The following is a 15,502-nucleotide window of genomic DNA, read 5'->3' as shown; positions in this document are numbered from 1 at the left end:
TCATTATGTTTGTCTTACTTTTAATGTGCTAAATATTATATAATTAGCTGCAGAAATTTGCAGATGCTTGTCACCGTTAATTTACTAACGCCGTCTTATGTTTTCCAAGGTCAGATTTGAAAAAACCCCGGTTAACGGAATGCTGAATTAAAGTTAATTTAATTACGCTCGCTGTTCTTAAAGAATCATATTACGACAAAGTGTCGTTGCTTAGATTATATTTGTGTAGCATTAAAGTGTTCCTGTTTATTGTCTTGGAACTACACTGGATACAGTGTGTTCTCAATATAAGTATAGTAGAGCAACACAGAATCGCTGACGAAGGGTGACAGCCCTATAACTATCGACTAACTGCCTAAAAAGTCGTAAAGTTGTTTAATTGAAAGTTGCTAAAAGTTGTTATTTAAATGCCATCACCACCAGTTAGCCACATCATTATATGCTTATCTGGAAGATATACGAACTGCGATAGTTTTGCAATCAGTACAAAAGAGAAATTTTATGAATTGCAAAAGTTGAGAAGCTATAGTGGCGATGCAGGTAATTCGCTAAAATTGCATTTAAATCTGAAGTTCTCAACGTTCGGTAAGGATCACAGTCCTGCGAAAGACAGTAAAGAAAAATAAAGATGTAGGAGAGTCAAAATTCAGTCTTTTATTAGACGAGACGACGGATATTAGCATTACTAAGCTTTTGGTTATTTATTTACTATAATAATAATTTTCAATGTGAATATAATTTATAAATATGTAATGTATTTCACAATGAGTGGAGTGTACTAGGTGTGGGTATAAATTATTTTTCCTTTGTCTCAACATTTTTAAGCCTCCCTCATTAGAGTTTGGAAATTCATCATTCATTGTACATATCGTTCAGAACGTATTGATGCTTATTATAAAATCTCGACATTAAGAACTTAATCCGGATCGGTGCGGACAAAGCTGTTAGGTACAACTAAAAGTGTCTGCATCGAATTAAAAAAAAGCATGCACTAGAATTTTTAATTTACGAAACCCAATTTGTTTGCAAAAAGTTCGATAAATCTCAACCAGGCCAGGGTCCTACAGAATAAATTTTTATCTTGCGGTGACTGTCAAAAGTAGTGATCGGCCTACTGGAAACTGAATCTAGTTTATGTGGGTGGTCAGGCAAACGACATGTCAAATCCGACGTACACCAACTTGGAATCGACACACCCCAAAGGTAAGGGCCACAGCAGGCTGTACTTAATAAGAAGATTAGACACCGGATTTAACATGTATAACTAGTGTGCTCACTCCTTGCCAAGCGCCCAACAACTCGAACCTTTTGTTCATTACACTCGAGATTTATTCCTGCATAATTTTTAACACACTTGTAAACTACTGTAAAAACAGCTCTCACAACTCAATTAAACTAGGTGTGCGCCTGGACAAAATTTGATCTACAATGTATCTCTGTACAAGGGAGGGGACAGGAATGAGACTTCGGACTAGGTTTAGGAGTTTGGGGGCCAGAAGGCCTGTTCTGTAGTTGACGTCCCGCGACACTTCACTACCGGATCTCTTCTATTTAAAACCATGCGAATATGTATATATGTGTAGACTAAGTCTTTTTTTCCTTTATGTTTTCTTTGTTTATTTTCTTTATCAGGTAAGTATAAATTTTGTGGAAGTTTTCCTTAAAATATTTTATTTCACAATATATTTGCGTATTTTATGTACAAACTATTTTATAACGTAAAAGTATTTTAATTTATTGTATTCTAACACGAGTGGGTTTTTCTTGTTCTGTGAAGAAAATATAGTGAATTATTTTTGTATTATTCTCTATGTCCAACAATTTGACTTATTGCTTTTATATTTTTTCCGCACGTGACGGTCTTTTCACTCCCATAGTTTGCTTTCTAAACTTTTTCTTTCGAGACTCAAAAAGCGAGTGAGCTTCTGTTCTTGTAGCCCTTCAACAGTGGCTGCGCGGTCACTGTGATCCTTGTGTACGCTTCTGTTGTTTGATCGTTGCTTGCTCGTGTTCGATCGCTGCTCATTGTGTTTGCTCACTGCTCCAGGGTTGATATGAGCCACGATTGTGGCGGCAGGTCGACGTGTTGTCAAGTGAATTTTTGGCGCGTTGTTTTTAAATGTGTGCGCGTTGATGGTTTTGTCGTGTTTGTTGTCTCTCTTTCATCCTCTTACGTTTCTATCTATATCTGTAGGGGTTTTTTCTTTGGTTTTCCTTTGCTTTTATGGTTATTATTATTGTTGAGCCACAGAGCTTTTTCAGTAGCTATTTTTAAAAAGGGTTTTTGTTCGAAAATTAAAACACTTCACAAATTTTGTTTTATAAAATTAACAAGTTTATTTTATTAAGTATTTGTCTCGAATAGACAAAATACCTAAAACGATATGTATGTGCCAAAATATGATATTAGGCATAGATCAGCTGTTCGTAGCTCCATTTATTGGTCTTGCAAGACCAAACAATTACAACTATAAATATAATAACAATATAAACTTCAAAATATGTTTCGTTTTCAGCCTTCGAGGTTGTTATAACTAAAATCCAAAATGTGCATCGTTCAGCCTTCCTGGCTGTTATAATTATGAATATAATAACTGTTATGTTTGGGTTAACATAAAATAACTAAAATAGAACTGATTGTATTTTGCGGGTATCGCTATGTATGTATGTGCCAGTTAGTTTACAGTATGGGCAGTGCATGTTAACTCTTAAACATAAGTGTAGCCGTTTTTATTTGAATATGCTTATACATTTATAACACATCTCCCTTAATTAGATCTTATGTTTTTAAAATCCGGAGGCGAATAACGGTTTATGTTGTTGCGAGTTCTAGTGCTTCTGCGGACTGTAATACTTGAAGGGCGTTTACGCAGCTGTGATGGAGCGTCGTTTTGGCTACCTGCCGGGTCAGCGCTGCACTGTGGTTGCGCTCATAGGTCAAAATTCAAAAAATTCATAAAAACAAAAATTGACTAAATGTTAGCAAATCGCTTCGACAAAAGCTTCTTCATGGCAAACCAGATTTTTCTGGAAAGATTTACGGGGATTTCCAAGACTTTCTAAAAATATAATTAAATTTGTGAACACGTGTTCATTTGCAAAGCACAGCTGCACGCATTGCGAATATTTCACAACGAAAGCAAACTTTCAAGTGGTCAGTCGATTAATTGCGTTACCGAAAGTTATTTATTTTTAATGGATTTTGTTGTTGAAGGTATTTATTTTATGATTCTAAATTAATAAAAGCTAACATGTATTGTAGTTATTTTTAAATTTATAATTCTTTAACGCTGTTTTTTTGTACATGATTTGTGCGTCGATTTCATGTTTACTTAAAGTTTTAGTTGTGATCCCCCAAGATACCCCGATTCATTTTTATACACTTTGACATTTTTGTAAAAAATGGAAAAAGGTATTATGAAGTTTTGCAATGTATGTAACAGGGAGAAGGAGGGGTGGCAGACCCTATAGTATATATATTCTTGATTCAGCTCGACGGCTGATTCGATATGCCATGTCCGTCTGTCCGGTCTGTCCGTCCGCCCTCCGTCCGTCTGTATGAGTGGGGGGGTTCCTCAGCAACTATAAGAGTAGAGCAACCAAATTTGGTATGTATTTGTCCCATATCCAGGACACTACGCTTTTATGTTTATTTTTTTTTATTTCTTCCCCCTCCCCCGCAAATCGAAAAACGATATATAAAGCAGTACAAAAATCTTTAAAATCTGAAATTAATCACAAAATTGCCTAGTCATCGGTTGCGACCGATTCAATAATATGTTTTGAAAAACGAATTCAAAACATCCGGATAATAACATAGAATTATTCACATTTCAATTTCAATATAGACAGCGGGGTGCACGTGCTGACGCGCCATAGAAACGTCGCTGCCGACGCAGCGTCGCTGCTGACGCTCCAGCGAAAACGAGCTGTGACGCGTTAAACTGTTTTGTGTGTATGTGTTTGTTGAGTGCCATAGCGTGTGTTTGCTGCGATACCCTAGTCAAAGTGTATTTAAATGTTGGTGGCGCCCAACTTTAACCTGTCCACTTGTTATTCAGTGTATTTGTTAATATATTAAGGTATAAAAAAAGGTAAAGCTAGCTGCAGATATTTGCAGATGTATGCATAATCAACAATATACTAACATAGTCTCTTTTTTTTCTTCAAGGTCGAAGCAACTGTTTTGCATTGTAGTTGTGCTGTGTCTTTGTGTTCGTCTTTCGTGTTTTATGTTCTTATTAGCTTTAAGTTTTAATTTTAATAGCGTTATTTCTTTATTAATTTATTTTTGGTAGGTGACTCTCCTCAATGTGTCTTCACTCGGTTGTACATATTCGATTATTGGTGTACAGCAATCGACACCAAAGCAGAAAAAATTCATCAAAAATTCAGATCACGTAAACAGCAATATTGAAAACATTGGCTACGTGTCCGAGATGATCGCGTGAACGAAATGTATTGGATACATTTGCAAAAAAAATTGCTGCGTTTTGGACACAATATAAACGCAAAAAGGCATCAGTTCTTAAATTCCAATCTAATTGGCTTAACGAAAAGGAAACAATTTTAATAAATCGCACTCCTAGTAAGCCTCAAGAAATCAAAACTGCTAAACGTGGACGTCCGAAAGTGAACTTTAGTGAGTCATCAAAAAGAACTAAAAGACGAAGAATTGCTGAGCTTTCAATAATTAATGAATCTGCAGCTTGCGATTTACGATCGTGCAACATTCAATCAGATGCAATGTGTAGCAAAGCTAACATCGATGAAGTCCTATCTCTTCTCATAGAGGCAAACTTGAGCAAGCATCAATATTTTCTTATTCGAAGCTTTGTGAACTCAAAGACTTCCTGTGACCTTTTCCCAAGCTACGAACAACTGTTAAAAGCCAAGAAATTAACTTATTCAGACAAAATCACTGTAAGTGAATCAAAAGCTGAAGTCGATCTACAGAGCTTAGTTGACCACACTGTGAAGCGGATTGTAAAACTTCAGCATGATGTTCTTGAAAGCGTTAGAAGTGATTGCTCTGATAACCTTATTTTAATTGGAAAATGGGTATTTGACGGCAGCACTGGACATTCCGAATACAAACAGAAAGTCTGCAATAAGGATTTGAGCGATTCCAGTCTGCAATGTGCCATTGCAACTTAAAACCATGGAAAATGATCCAAAAACTGAAAAAAAAATTTGGAAGAATCCGCGATCTTCATCTACACGATACTGCAGACCATTAAGATTGCAATTTGCAAAAGAAACGGCTTAATTATCTGAAGACGAAGAAAAGTATTTCAAAGCTAAGATTATAGCGTTGGATACCACGCCATGTAATGTGTCCAGTAAAGAAATTAAAATTAAGCACAGCTGGGAGTTCACCATTGTTGATGGAAAAATTTGTAGTGCCCTAAGTCACACGTCATCTTCTAAGTGCTACATATGTGAGGCGAAGCCGACAGAGATGAACAATTTGGAAAATTGTCTGAAAAAAAAGGTTCATGAATCGCGCTATGAGTTTGTTTTATCTCCATTACACTCCTATCTTCGTTTTTTTGAATACTTATTGCACGTATCGTACAGACTCGACCTGAAGAGCTGGAGAGTTAATACTCCAGAAGGAAAACAATTACTTTCGACAAGGAAATCCAAAATGCAGAATGATTTTCGCATACGAAACGACTTATTGTGGACAAACCTAGAGGTGAAGGAAGTAGCACGTCAAATGATGGAAATACGGCCAGAGCGTTTTTTAAAAATCCGAAATTAGCAGCAGAAAAAACGGGTGTTGATGAAGACGTTATAATCAGGTGTTTAATATTGCTGCAGTGTTTGGCATCAGGAATGCGGCAAAATTTGGAGAATATGCACTTGATACTGCAAGAAAGCTTATTAACTTGTATCCATGGTACTATCTTCCACCATCCGTACACAAAATTTTGATTCATGCTCCAGATGTCATAAATTATGCACTTGTGCCGATTGGTGAATTATCAGAAGAAGCTGCAGAGTCTAAAAATAAAAACATCAAAATGTTTAGAAGGCAGCACACCCGATAGACTTCTCGGATTGATACAAATATAGATTTGATGCACAGATTGCTTCTGAGTTCGGATCCTTATATTACTGGCCACAGAAGACTCCCACATTCTAAAAAGTCCGTTTTATCAGCATCAGCAGTTTAACTACTTGATGACTTAAACTAAATATTTTGCTATTATTTAATTTTTAAAATTTTTTTTCTTTGGCTATAATTTGTATTTGCGTAACTACTTCGTCTAGTTCCATTTATAAATATGCGTCTTTAAGGTCAATCTTTGTGAAATGTTGACCCTTGTCGAATGACATGCAAAAGTGGACTCGCGTGTTGGCAATGGGTATTGCTCGAATGTCGAGTTGTGAGTTGACGCCTTGCTTAAAATCTCCACATATGCGAATTGCTCCACCCGGCTTCGGGGCCAGAACTATTGGAGATGCCCAATTACTGAACTTAATTGGTTTCCAAATACCTGCTTGAGTGAGTCGCTCTGCTTCCTCTTTGAATTCTTGTCATTTCGCGAGAAAGGTATTTGTCGGCTTTTGAAAAATTTTCGGTATAGCGTTTGGCTTTAAATAAATACTTGTTTGGAAGTTTTTTTATTATACCGAAAGCTAGCGAAAATACTTCTTTGTACCTGTTACAAAGACTAGATATTTTCTCAATGTTATGTTCATTCACAACTGAAATTTGCGTAATTTCGAATTTAAAATGTTTTAAATAAATCTAACCCGAAACAGATTGTTTGAATTATTTACGTTTGCGACTATAAGCACTATATTCGCTTCCTTATTGCCGCACTTTGCGTTAGTGTGCAATTCGCCCAGTATTAGAATTGGCTTTTGCCCATATGCCTGTAAAATCTTGTTTGATTTTACCAGTTTTGGACTGTTTAATTGTTTGTACGTTTTTGCATGAATCCATTTCAAATTTGATCATTTTATTTCAAATAGCAAGATCAATAAAGTTTTTATTATCTTCTATTTTAACCAAATTTGTGACACTGTGTAGTGTTTGTAAGTTGTCCGCGTTTTTGTTATTGTTATGCGCATTGTATTTGCTTTTGCTTTGCTTGGATCTGCAAACAGCAGAGCGTTTCACTTGAATAGCACACTTTTATATGCAATTTTAAATCTTGAAATCTTTAAACCAAAAAGAAAACTCGCTGATGTTTAAGTTTCTATTAATAGTGTTATCAATTTTAAATATAAGAGAATTAACAAAACTTAAATTAAATTAACAATTAATAAATGTTAACCAAAAAACTTAAAAACTTAAAAAATTCCACAACAATTTTGTTTCACATGAATAGCACATTTTTTTTTTTAAGTATATTTAACGAACTTAAGTATTAGGAAATGTGTTTTTCTTCAATATTGATTATTAATATATATATATTTGTTAATTTAATAATGGGTTAAGCCCCCCCTTATTCAATATAACCTCGTAGATCCTGTTGGGTAGCGAATTATATAGACTTTTAATGTAGTCTAGGGATATTGTGCCCAGGCCCTCTGAATGGCGTCAATTAGTTCTTCTTTTGTTGAAAATTTTTTGCCACTCATAAACCTTTCTGGCCAGCCATCCCCAAACATTTTCAATTATATTTAGATCCGGCGAGTATGGTGGCCACTTCAGAGTTTCAACATTTTTATCTGTTAAAAAAGATTTTACAACACGTGCAGTATGTATTAGGGCATTGTCGTGCTGGAATGTCCAAGGCAAATGATTGAAAAAATTTTCCAATGGTGGAAAAGCTTTTTCAAGGACGTTTAGATACGCTTTTGCATTCATGTTTGAGGATTAGAATTGCAGTTCACAAGTCCCATAGTAAGATATGGCTCCGCAAACCATAACTCCGCCTACTCGACTATGTAAACGCTCCAATTGATGCGTCTCTTTCCTCAGATCATGAAAATAATAATTGTAGCCAACTGGCCCCTCCAAATTGACCTTTTTTTTATCAGAAAAAACTACGCACATCCACTTGTTACACCATGACATATTGACGCGGCAAAAGGTCAACCGTGCTTCCTTTCGTTTGGAGTTAAGCGGTGGTTTTTTTTTAAGTTTCAAAAGTTTAAGATGTTTAGCTTTCGAAATAACTCGCCAAACAGTAGTTTTGCTCGCGTCAACAGCTGCTTTTTGCCTTTATCTTGCTCACAGAGTCATGAGAGTTTGAGGCTTCCCGCAAAATCGCACGCTTATCTGTGTCGCTAAGAACACTACTTTTGCAACCTTTCATATTTTTTCCATAGTTATGTTTGCTCTTAATAAAATTGTTTACTACTTTTCTGCTTCTTCCAATTTTGTCCGCTATATTAGCTACAGAAAGGTTACAATCAATATAGCTTTGTATTTTGATCTGTTCTTCGTGACTTAGTGACGTTCCACGACCCATAATTGCACAAAATGATTAAACTTATATTTAAAATTCACAAATTAATCAAAAAACGCTTAATGATTCAATTCTCCTTGGCTGCTGAAACGACACTAAATCTAAAATGTGCTATTCAATTGAAACAAAAAATGTGCCAGATATTGAAGCAAGTTCAAAAGAAAAATTCGGTAAATTTAAACGGTACATTGCCAGACTTCCAATTTTTGTTGGAAGAGGGTAGAGACGGAGACGAATAAAAAACAGCAACAAACATTGCTTTAGATCAGGGGCGTCCAAGCCCTATGCTCAGTGTGCTCATTTGATTTTGTATTTGCTCTTTTTGTGAACTTTGTTGTGAAAATGTGCGCACATGCAAAATGTAAATGCATTGGCAAATTACACAAACAATTTTTCGAATTTTTTTTTTTGTCTCCCTGTGCGAGCAAAGCGACAACACTTTTATGTGTTTGTTGTTGTTGCTTGTCTCGACTGCGCGAGCGGGGCAACAACACTTTCATGTGTTTGTTGTTGTGTCGAAAATTTGTTTGCGAACTTTGTTGTTGCTTTGACGAAATGCGTGCACTTAAAAAAAATTAAAACAGTTTGCACTTGGACATACGAAATTATCATTGTCTGCGCATACTTTGGACAAGTAAGTGATAACTCATTTATTTTCAGTGTATGAAATATAATTGAGTTAACGGCATCTTTACTCGTGTTAGTGTTTTCGAATTAGTGTATTGGTGATTTGCTCTTCCCTATCAAGCGTTTGGACGCCCCTGCTTTAGATCAAGCAATTGCTGAGATATGAGCAATTAATTATGAAAAATGTTGTGTGCTATTCAAGTGAAAAACTAACTAGTGTATGTGTCCCTTTCTATCGCATTTGCTACATACACTGATACTAACACTTTGCACTGTTTGTACGATTTTCGCGTTTTTGTTATTGTAATGTGCACTGGATTTGCTTTTGCTTTGCTTGGACATGCACACTACAGTAACTTTTGTAATGCTACTGATCTGATAGCATCAAAAGGTTGCATTGACAATCTTCGGCTTTGCATACAAACTGACACTCGTGCGCTATTCCACGAAGATCGGCTACCCATTCTTTATGTGTGTGTGAGTCCCGCATCTCTCGCTTAAAAAATTCGTACTGCGCGGCAATAATTTGGCGTTTTTTCTGGAAATGCTCCGTTAGTTTTTCCGTTATTTCTTTATACGTTTTGTCGTTTACATTGTATACATCAAAAATATTTTTTAGCAATTCGAACACGTCTGTACCTATCCACGATAGAAAATAGGATTTTTGCTTGTCTGCGTTGACAACTGAATACGCGTTGAAATGTTGTGTTAGCTGTTGGACATCTTATTGAAGTAGGACTGTCAACACGAAATTACACAAAATTGTTCTTATTTTTGTGGCACAATGCCTTGTCACAGAATATGTTTAATAGTTCTTGTCTACGACTGCACGATTTATTGTCTTTTATCCTCGTTGCCAGTTGCTATGTTTGGGTTAACATAAAATAAGGAATGCAGTGATCTCGGTTTGAGAGCTTAATTAGAACTGATTGTATTTGGCGGTTATCGCTATGTATGTATAATATATGTATGTGTTAGTTAGTTTACAGTATGAGCAGTGCATGTTAACTCTTAACCTAAGTGTAGCCGTTTTTATTTGAATATGCTTATACATTTATAACAATAACAATATAAAACAACAAAAATGTGCATTGTCACTCAAGTGTTTATGTTTCAGCCTTCGTGGCTGTTAGAACTATATGTAACTATTAAACTACAAAAATGTGCATCGTCACAAATTGAATATAAACAAGTGGACAAATTAGAGTTGGGCGCCATCAACTCTTAGATACACTTTGACTAGGGCAACACAGCAAACACACGCATGCACTTATGGACACATACACACAAAATAGCGGATGTGTCACAGCTGGTCGCTGTAGCGTCAGCACGTGCACCTAGATGTCTATATTGAAAATTGAAATGTAAATAATTTTTTTTTTATTTCTTTGGTAAGTGTAGAATCCGGTACTACAAATGTATCTTAACAACACATGTCAGATAGTTTAATGAAAGCCAAACCCCATAAAAAATGGTACTTTACCGCTACCTATGCTTTTGCAAAGTGCACTATGTTTGCATTTCTTTTCTTTAATTTAATACCAAATCTTGTTGAACACGTGTCAAAAAGTGAATTTTATTTATTAAAATCACCAATTGGGCAAATCAGTTGCCTGAGACTTGCTGATAAAACGGTTATAGTAGCAGGGGCGTCCAAGCCCTATGCTCAGTGTGCTCATGTGTTTTTGTAATTGCTCTTCAGTCTAGGAAGAGCAAATGCGTGTATACATATATACGCGCTCCTTTCCATAAGCCAATGCAAATTACACAAACAATTTTTCGAATTTTTTTTTTCACCTGCGCGAGCATAGCGACAACAGTTTCATGTGTTTATTGTTGCCTTGTCTCGACTGCGCGAGCGTGGCAACAACACTTTCACTTGATGTTGTGTCAAAAATTTTTTGCGAGCTTTTTTGTTGCTTTGACGAAATGCGTGCACTTAAAAAAAATGAAAACAGCTTGCACTGGACATACGAAATTATCATTGCCTGTGCAAACTTTGGACAAGTAAGTTATGCCTCATTTCTTTTCAGTGTATGAAATATAATTGAGTTAACGGCATCTTTACTTGTGTTAGTGTTTCGAATTAGTGTATTGGTGACTTGCTCTTCCCTATGCAAGCGTTTGGACGCCCCTGGTTTAGTGTGTCGCGAAAGACAATTTAAAACGTTATGAATCGAGCCAAAAATGAAGGGAGACTAGAAGCAAAGTGTGGAGGTGGCTGCACAAAGAAAATTGATGATCTCAACTAGAACGCTTGCTAAGGCACCGCTGTTTCACACGATACGCCAGAGGAGCCTAATGGCTGCTTATGGCAGAGCAATTCACCCATACACACAAATAAATACACAAATACATAAACGCAACCTATTTTTTTTCTTCAAGTTGCTACCCTGAAAAAAAATTAAAAGAGAAATTTGTCTCAGCAATGGGAACCATCGTAGCTCCAACGAAAAGTACAAATGCACGTGCTCAAAACCATCCAACAAGAATTCACATTCGTATTAGCGAACTTGCGGTAAAGCCTACGAAAGTGTTGTTGCTCACTTCAACGACGACGCCGAGAATACAGACAATGCTGCCATACTAGCTTTTTATAAGCTAGATATAATATGGCTTATTTCAACTTAGTGGAGAGTGACACATTTTTTCTTAGTATATGGCAAATATTCTTTATAATTTGACATTTCAAGGCACTGGCCTTTTTTCTTTCTTTTTTTACTCATCGCATAAGTTTTGAAGCAACTTTATGATAAATTATTTATTTTGCTTATTTTTATATTTATTTTAGCTTTAAAATCTGGCAGCGCTGTAAAGAGAATATGCCGCGAGTCGCCCTATAGCAAGAGCAATTACAAAAACAAAATGAGCTGGAAGAGCAATGGCTTGGGCACCTCTGCTATACGTCAATGCATTATGTGGCACAAATACTCGTCAAGAGTAGCGCGCAAAATGCCCCTGCTTTCCAAAATGAGCGTTGAAAAACATTGCACATTTGCTATTAACATGAGCGGCAAGCCAAGCAACTTCTGAGATGACGCCATATTCTGTGATGAAGCAAAAGTGATGTTATATTATAACGACGGGCCAACCAGAGTATGGCGTAAGCCGTTATGACCAGAACATCATCCCGACTGTAAGGTTTGGTAAATTGTATGTGATGATTTGGGGATCAGCAATATTTCGCCATTCTCAAAGCGAATTTAAAGCAAAGCGCTGAGAAATTTGGCTTTATTGTCGATAATAAGCCAAAGTTCAAGTTTCATCAAGACAATGACCCCAAACATTAGGAGTTCAATGTCCGTACTTGGCTCCTAACCAATTGTCAAAAGGTGATTGACACACATGAAGCCCGTTGAAAATTTGTGGGTGCATAAGTCTAAATATTGTGATTTATGCAATTAGTTTAAAATATCTATTTAACTTTAATATCTATACTGTAGGATGAGGAGCGTTTTCCAGCCTAGAATGAAATTGTTTAAGGGAAGGCGATGATATTTACAACACGAGCTGTCAAGTGTACGTGACCGATTTATTTTACTTCTCTTACAATACTAAAAAAGATACGACAATGATTAGGGCAAGCGCAGCTTGCTTAAGAATGAGTGTGTGAAGCACAAAATGATATAAGATAATATAACAGTTGTTGTTAGGGTGACACAGTACGTCTTCAAAATAATTCAAATATAAAATCAAATCAAATTATCAAATTAATCTAAGGCCTTGGCCCAACATCCCGGCCCCGTTGAAAGTCGCAGGCTTTCAAGAAACTGGAAGTCGAGCAAGCTTGTGTATAGGGCGGCGAATTATTCCCTTGTTCGTTTTGACATCTACGACTCGAATACGCTGATCTCGACCAGGGACTGCTGATGTAACACGCCCCAAAGATCCATTTTTGGGATGGAATATTGTCTTCATGAATAATAACCATGTCACCAACAGCAAGGTTCGGTTGTGGCTTTGTCCACTCGCTCCGTGTCTGCAACTCGTTAACGTATTCTGCAAGCTAACGCCTCCATATGTGTTGCTTGATTCCACTCACTAGTCTCCAGCAGTCCAACTGATCAATTTTTTCTTCATTGATGGGAAGTTCTGGCAAGGCACGAAGCGAGTCTCCAGTGAGAAAGTGACCTGGTGTCAAGGGACGGGAGTTCAAAATTGCTTCTACTTCGGTAGTAACAGTAGTAAGTTCTTCGAATGTCAAACGTGTGGTCATCAGGCTTCGGTTCATGAGTCTCTTGGCACTCTTAAAATCTGCCTCTCAAAGGCCGCCAAAATGTGGAGCCGTAGGGGGTATAAAGCGAAAAATAATGAATTCATTAGCGCAAAAACTCACAACTGAGTTTTGATTTTTCTTGGTAAAGATGAAAGCACGTAGACTATTCAATTGGTTGCTTGCTCCAGCAAAATTGGTGGCGTTGTCGCAAAATATGTTGACAGGTAGACCACGACGAGCAACCATACGTCTTATGGCAGCCAGAAATGAGTCTGTGGACAAATCTGATACAACTTCGATATGTACGGCCTTAGTGCTGAAGCATACGAAGATTGCAATGTAGCATTTGCGAGGTGGCTTGCCACGAAGGCGGAGGTATATGTTGACCGGACCGCAGAAATCGACTCCACTCACTGTGCAAAAGGTCTGGATACTGTTAGCCGTTCGGCGGGTAGATTGCCCATCACTTGGCCTTGTAGTTTAGGCTTGAAGCGTACACAGTGTACGCATGTTCTGACAATATTGCGGGCCAGATCTCTAGCATTGGAAGCCCAGAATTTCAGCCGCAACAATGACACAAGCGCCTTTGCGCCTGCGTGGTAGTGTTGCTTGTGTAGAAACTGCAAATAGCGCTTCACAAATTCATCCTTGCCAGGCAAAAGTATGGGGTGCTTTTGAGTCTCCGGTAACGTTACCTTCAAAAGCATAAATCCATCAGTCAACTGCAAAAACGGGTTAAGTAATCATAGAGAGCTTGATATGGGTAGATTTTTGTTCAAGGTCTTAATCTCTTCTGCAAAATGTTTTTCTTGAAGGTTCCAAATGATGCAGTGGAATGATCGTTGTAGCTCTTGGGGTGTTGGTGTTAGAGACTCATGCTTGACTAAGTTTCTTGATGTACTTGCGAAGCGCATCATCCAACACACAACAAGTATACAACATCGATGAGAGCTTATGTATATCAAGCAAGTGGTTACTACTGGCTGTTACTGTGAATACGGCCTTGCGTCTCTCCAGTTGCACTATTTCCATGTCCAGGTTGCGCATCTCTAGTGCATCTCTTGGCCAAATATCTGGAGCTTGAGTCAAGAAAGCCGGCCCCGAACACCAAATTGAATTTTGCAGTTCGAGTGGCCTGCATCCTCGTGACACCAAGTCAGCTGGATTTTGTTTTGTTGGGACGTGTCTCCAATGACAGTTGCTTGTATATCCCTGTATGTCCGAGACACGATTTAGCGTAAAGTTGCGCTAATAGATGGGCAGCTGCTAATTCCAACTTTGGGAGAGAGAGCTTTTTTGTTGGTGCTACTCTTGATTTTGACGTATTTAGATGAGACGTGACGATGCCGGTTCCCGCTACTGTTCTTGCGTATATGCAGCAACCATAGGCTCGGATTGACGCATCACAAAATCCATGCAATTGTACGGTAATTGATTCAAGAAGCGGGAGTGATGAAATAAATGTTGACCATGCTTGGCAAAGTACTTGCGGTAAAGTTTCGTCCCACTGCAGCTTTAGTAACCAAAGCTCTTGTAGAATTATCTTGGCGGTTATAATAACTGGCGTTACCAGTCCTAAGGGTTCAAATAATGATGACGCCAGTGATAACATTGTCCTCTTGGTGATAACGTTGAAGGTGCGTTTAGGTTTAAACGCAAACAGAAAAACATCTTGACGCTAATTCCAATTTAAACCAAGTGTACTGCTAACTGCGTCATCCTTCAGGTTTATGCTCTTAAGGCATAAACAGATGAAGGCTGGATGATTTAAGTGCCACTTTGCTGACTCAAATTTCCTCTTGCCGAGTATTGCAAGGACTTCGGTCTTAAGCCTTTGAAGTCCTTCTTCCGTGTCGTGTCCACTGAGAAAGTCGTCCACGTAAAAGGATGATTTTATGGCCATGTGCTCCAAGGTTGCCCAGGTGTGCATAGAGTTCAGCCAAGTGCGTCATGCTCCGTATGGCGAGATATGGCGCTGGGGCGGTTCCATACGTTACTGTATTTAGTTCGTATGTACGCAAGGTGTCATGTGGTGCAGCTCTCTAAAGGATGTATTGAAATTTCCGATCTTCCTTGCCAATCAGTACTTGTCTAAACATTTTGACAACGTCTGCGGTTATGGCATACCTGTAAGTTCGAAAGCGTAATAAAATCATTTATAAATCTGGTTGTATGGTAGGCCCAGTCATCAACAAATCGTTGAGTGATCGTTGTGATGTAGTTTGAC

Source organism: Drosophila busckii, chromosome 2R, assembly GCF_011750605.1.
Source record: "Drosophila busckii strain San Diego stock center, stock number 13000-0081.31 chromosome 2R, ASM1175060v1, whole genome shotgun sequence".
NCBI lineage: Eukaryota > Metazoa > Arthropoda > Insecta > Diptera > Drosophilidae > Drosophila > Drosophila busckii.
This window is presented reverse-complemented; position numbering follows the sequence as displayed.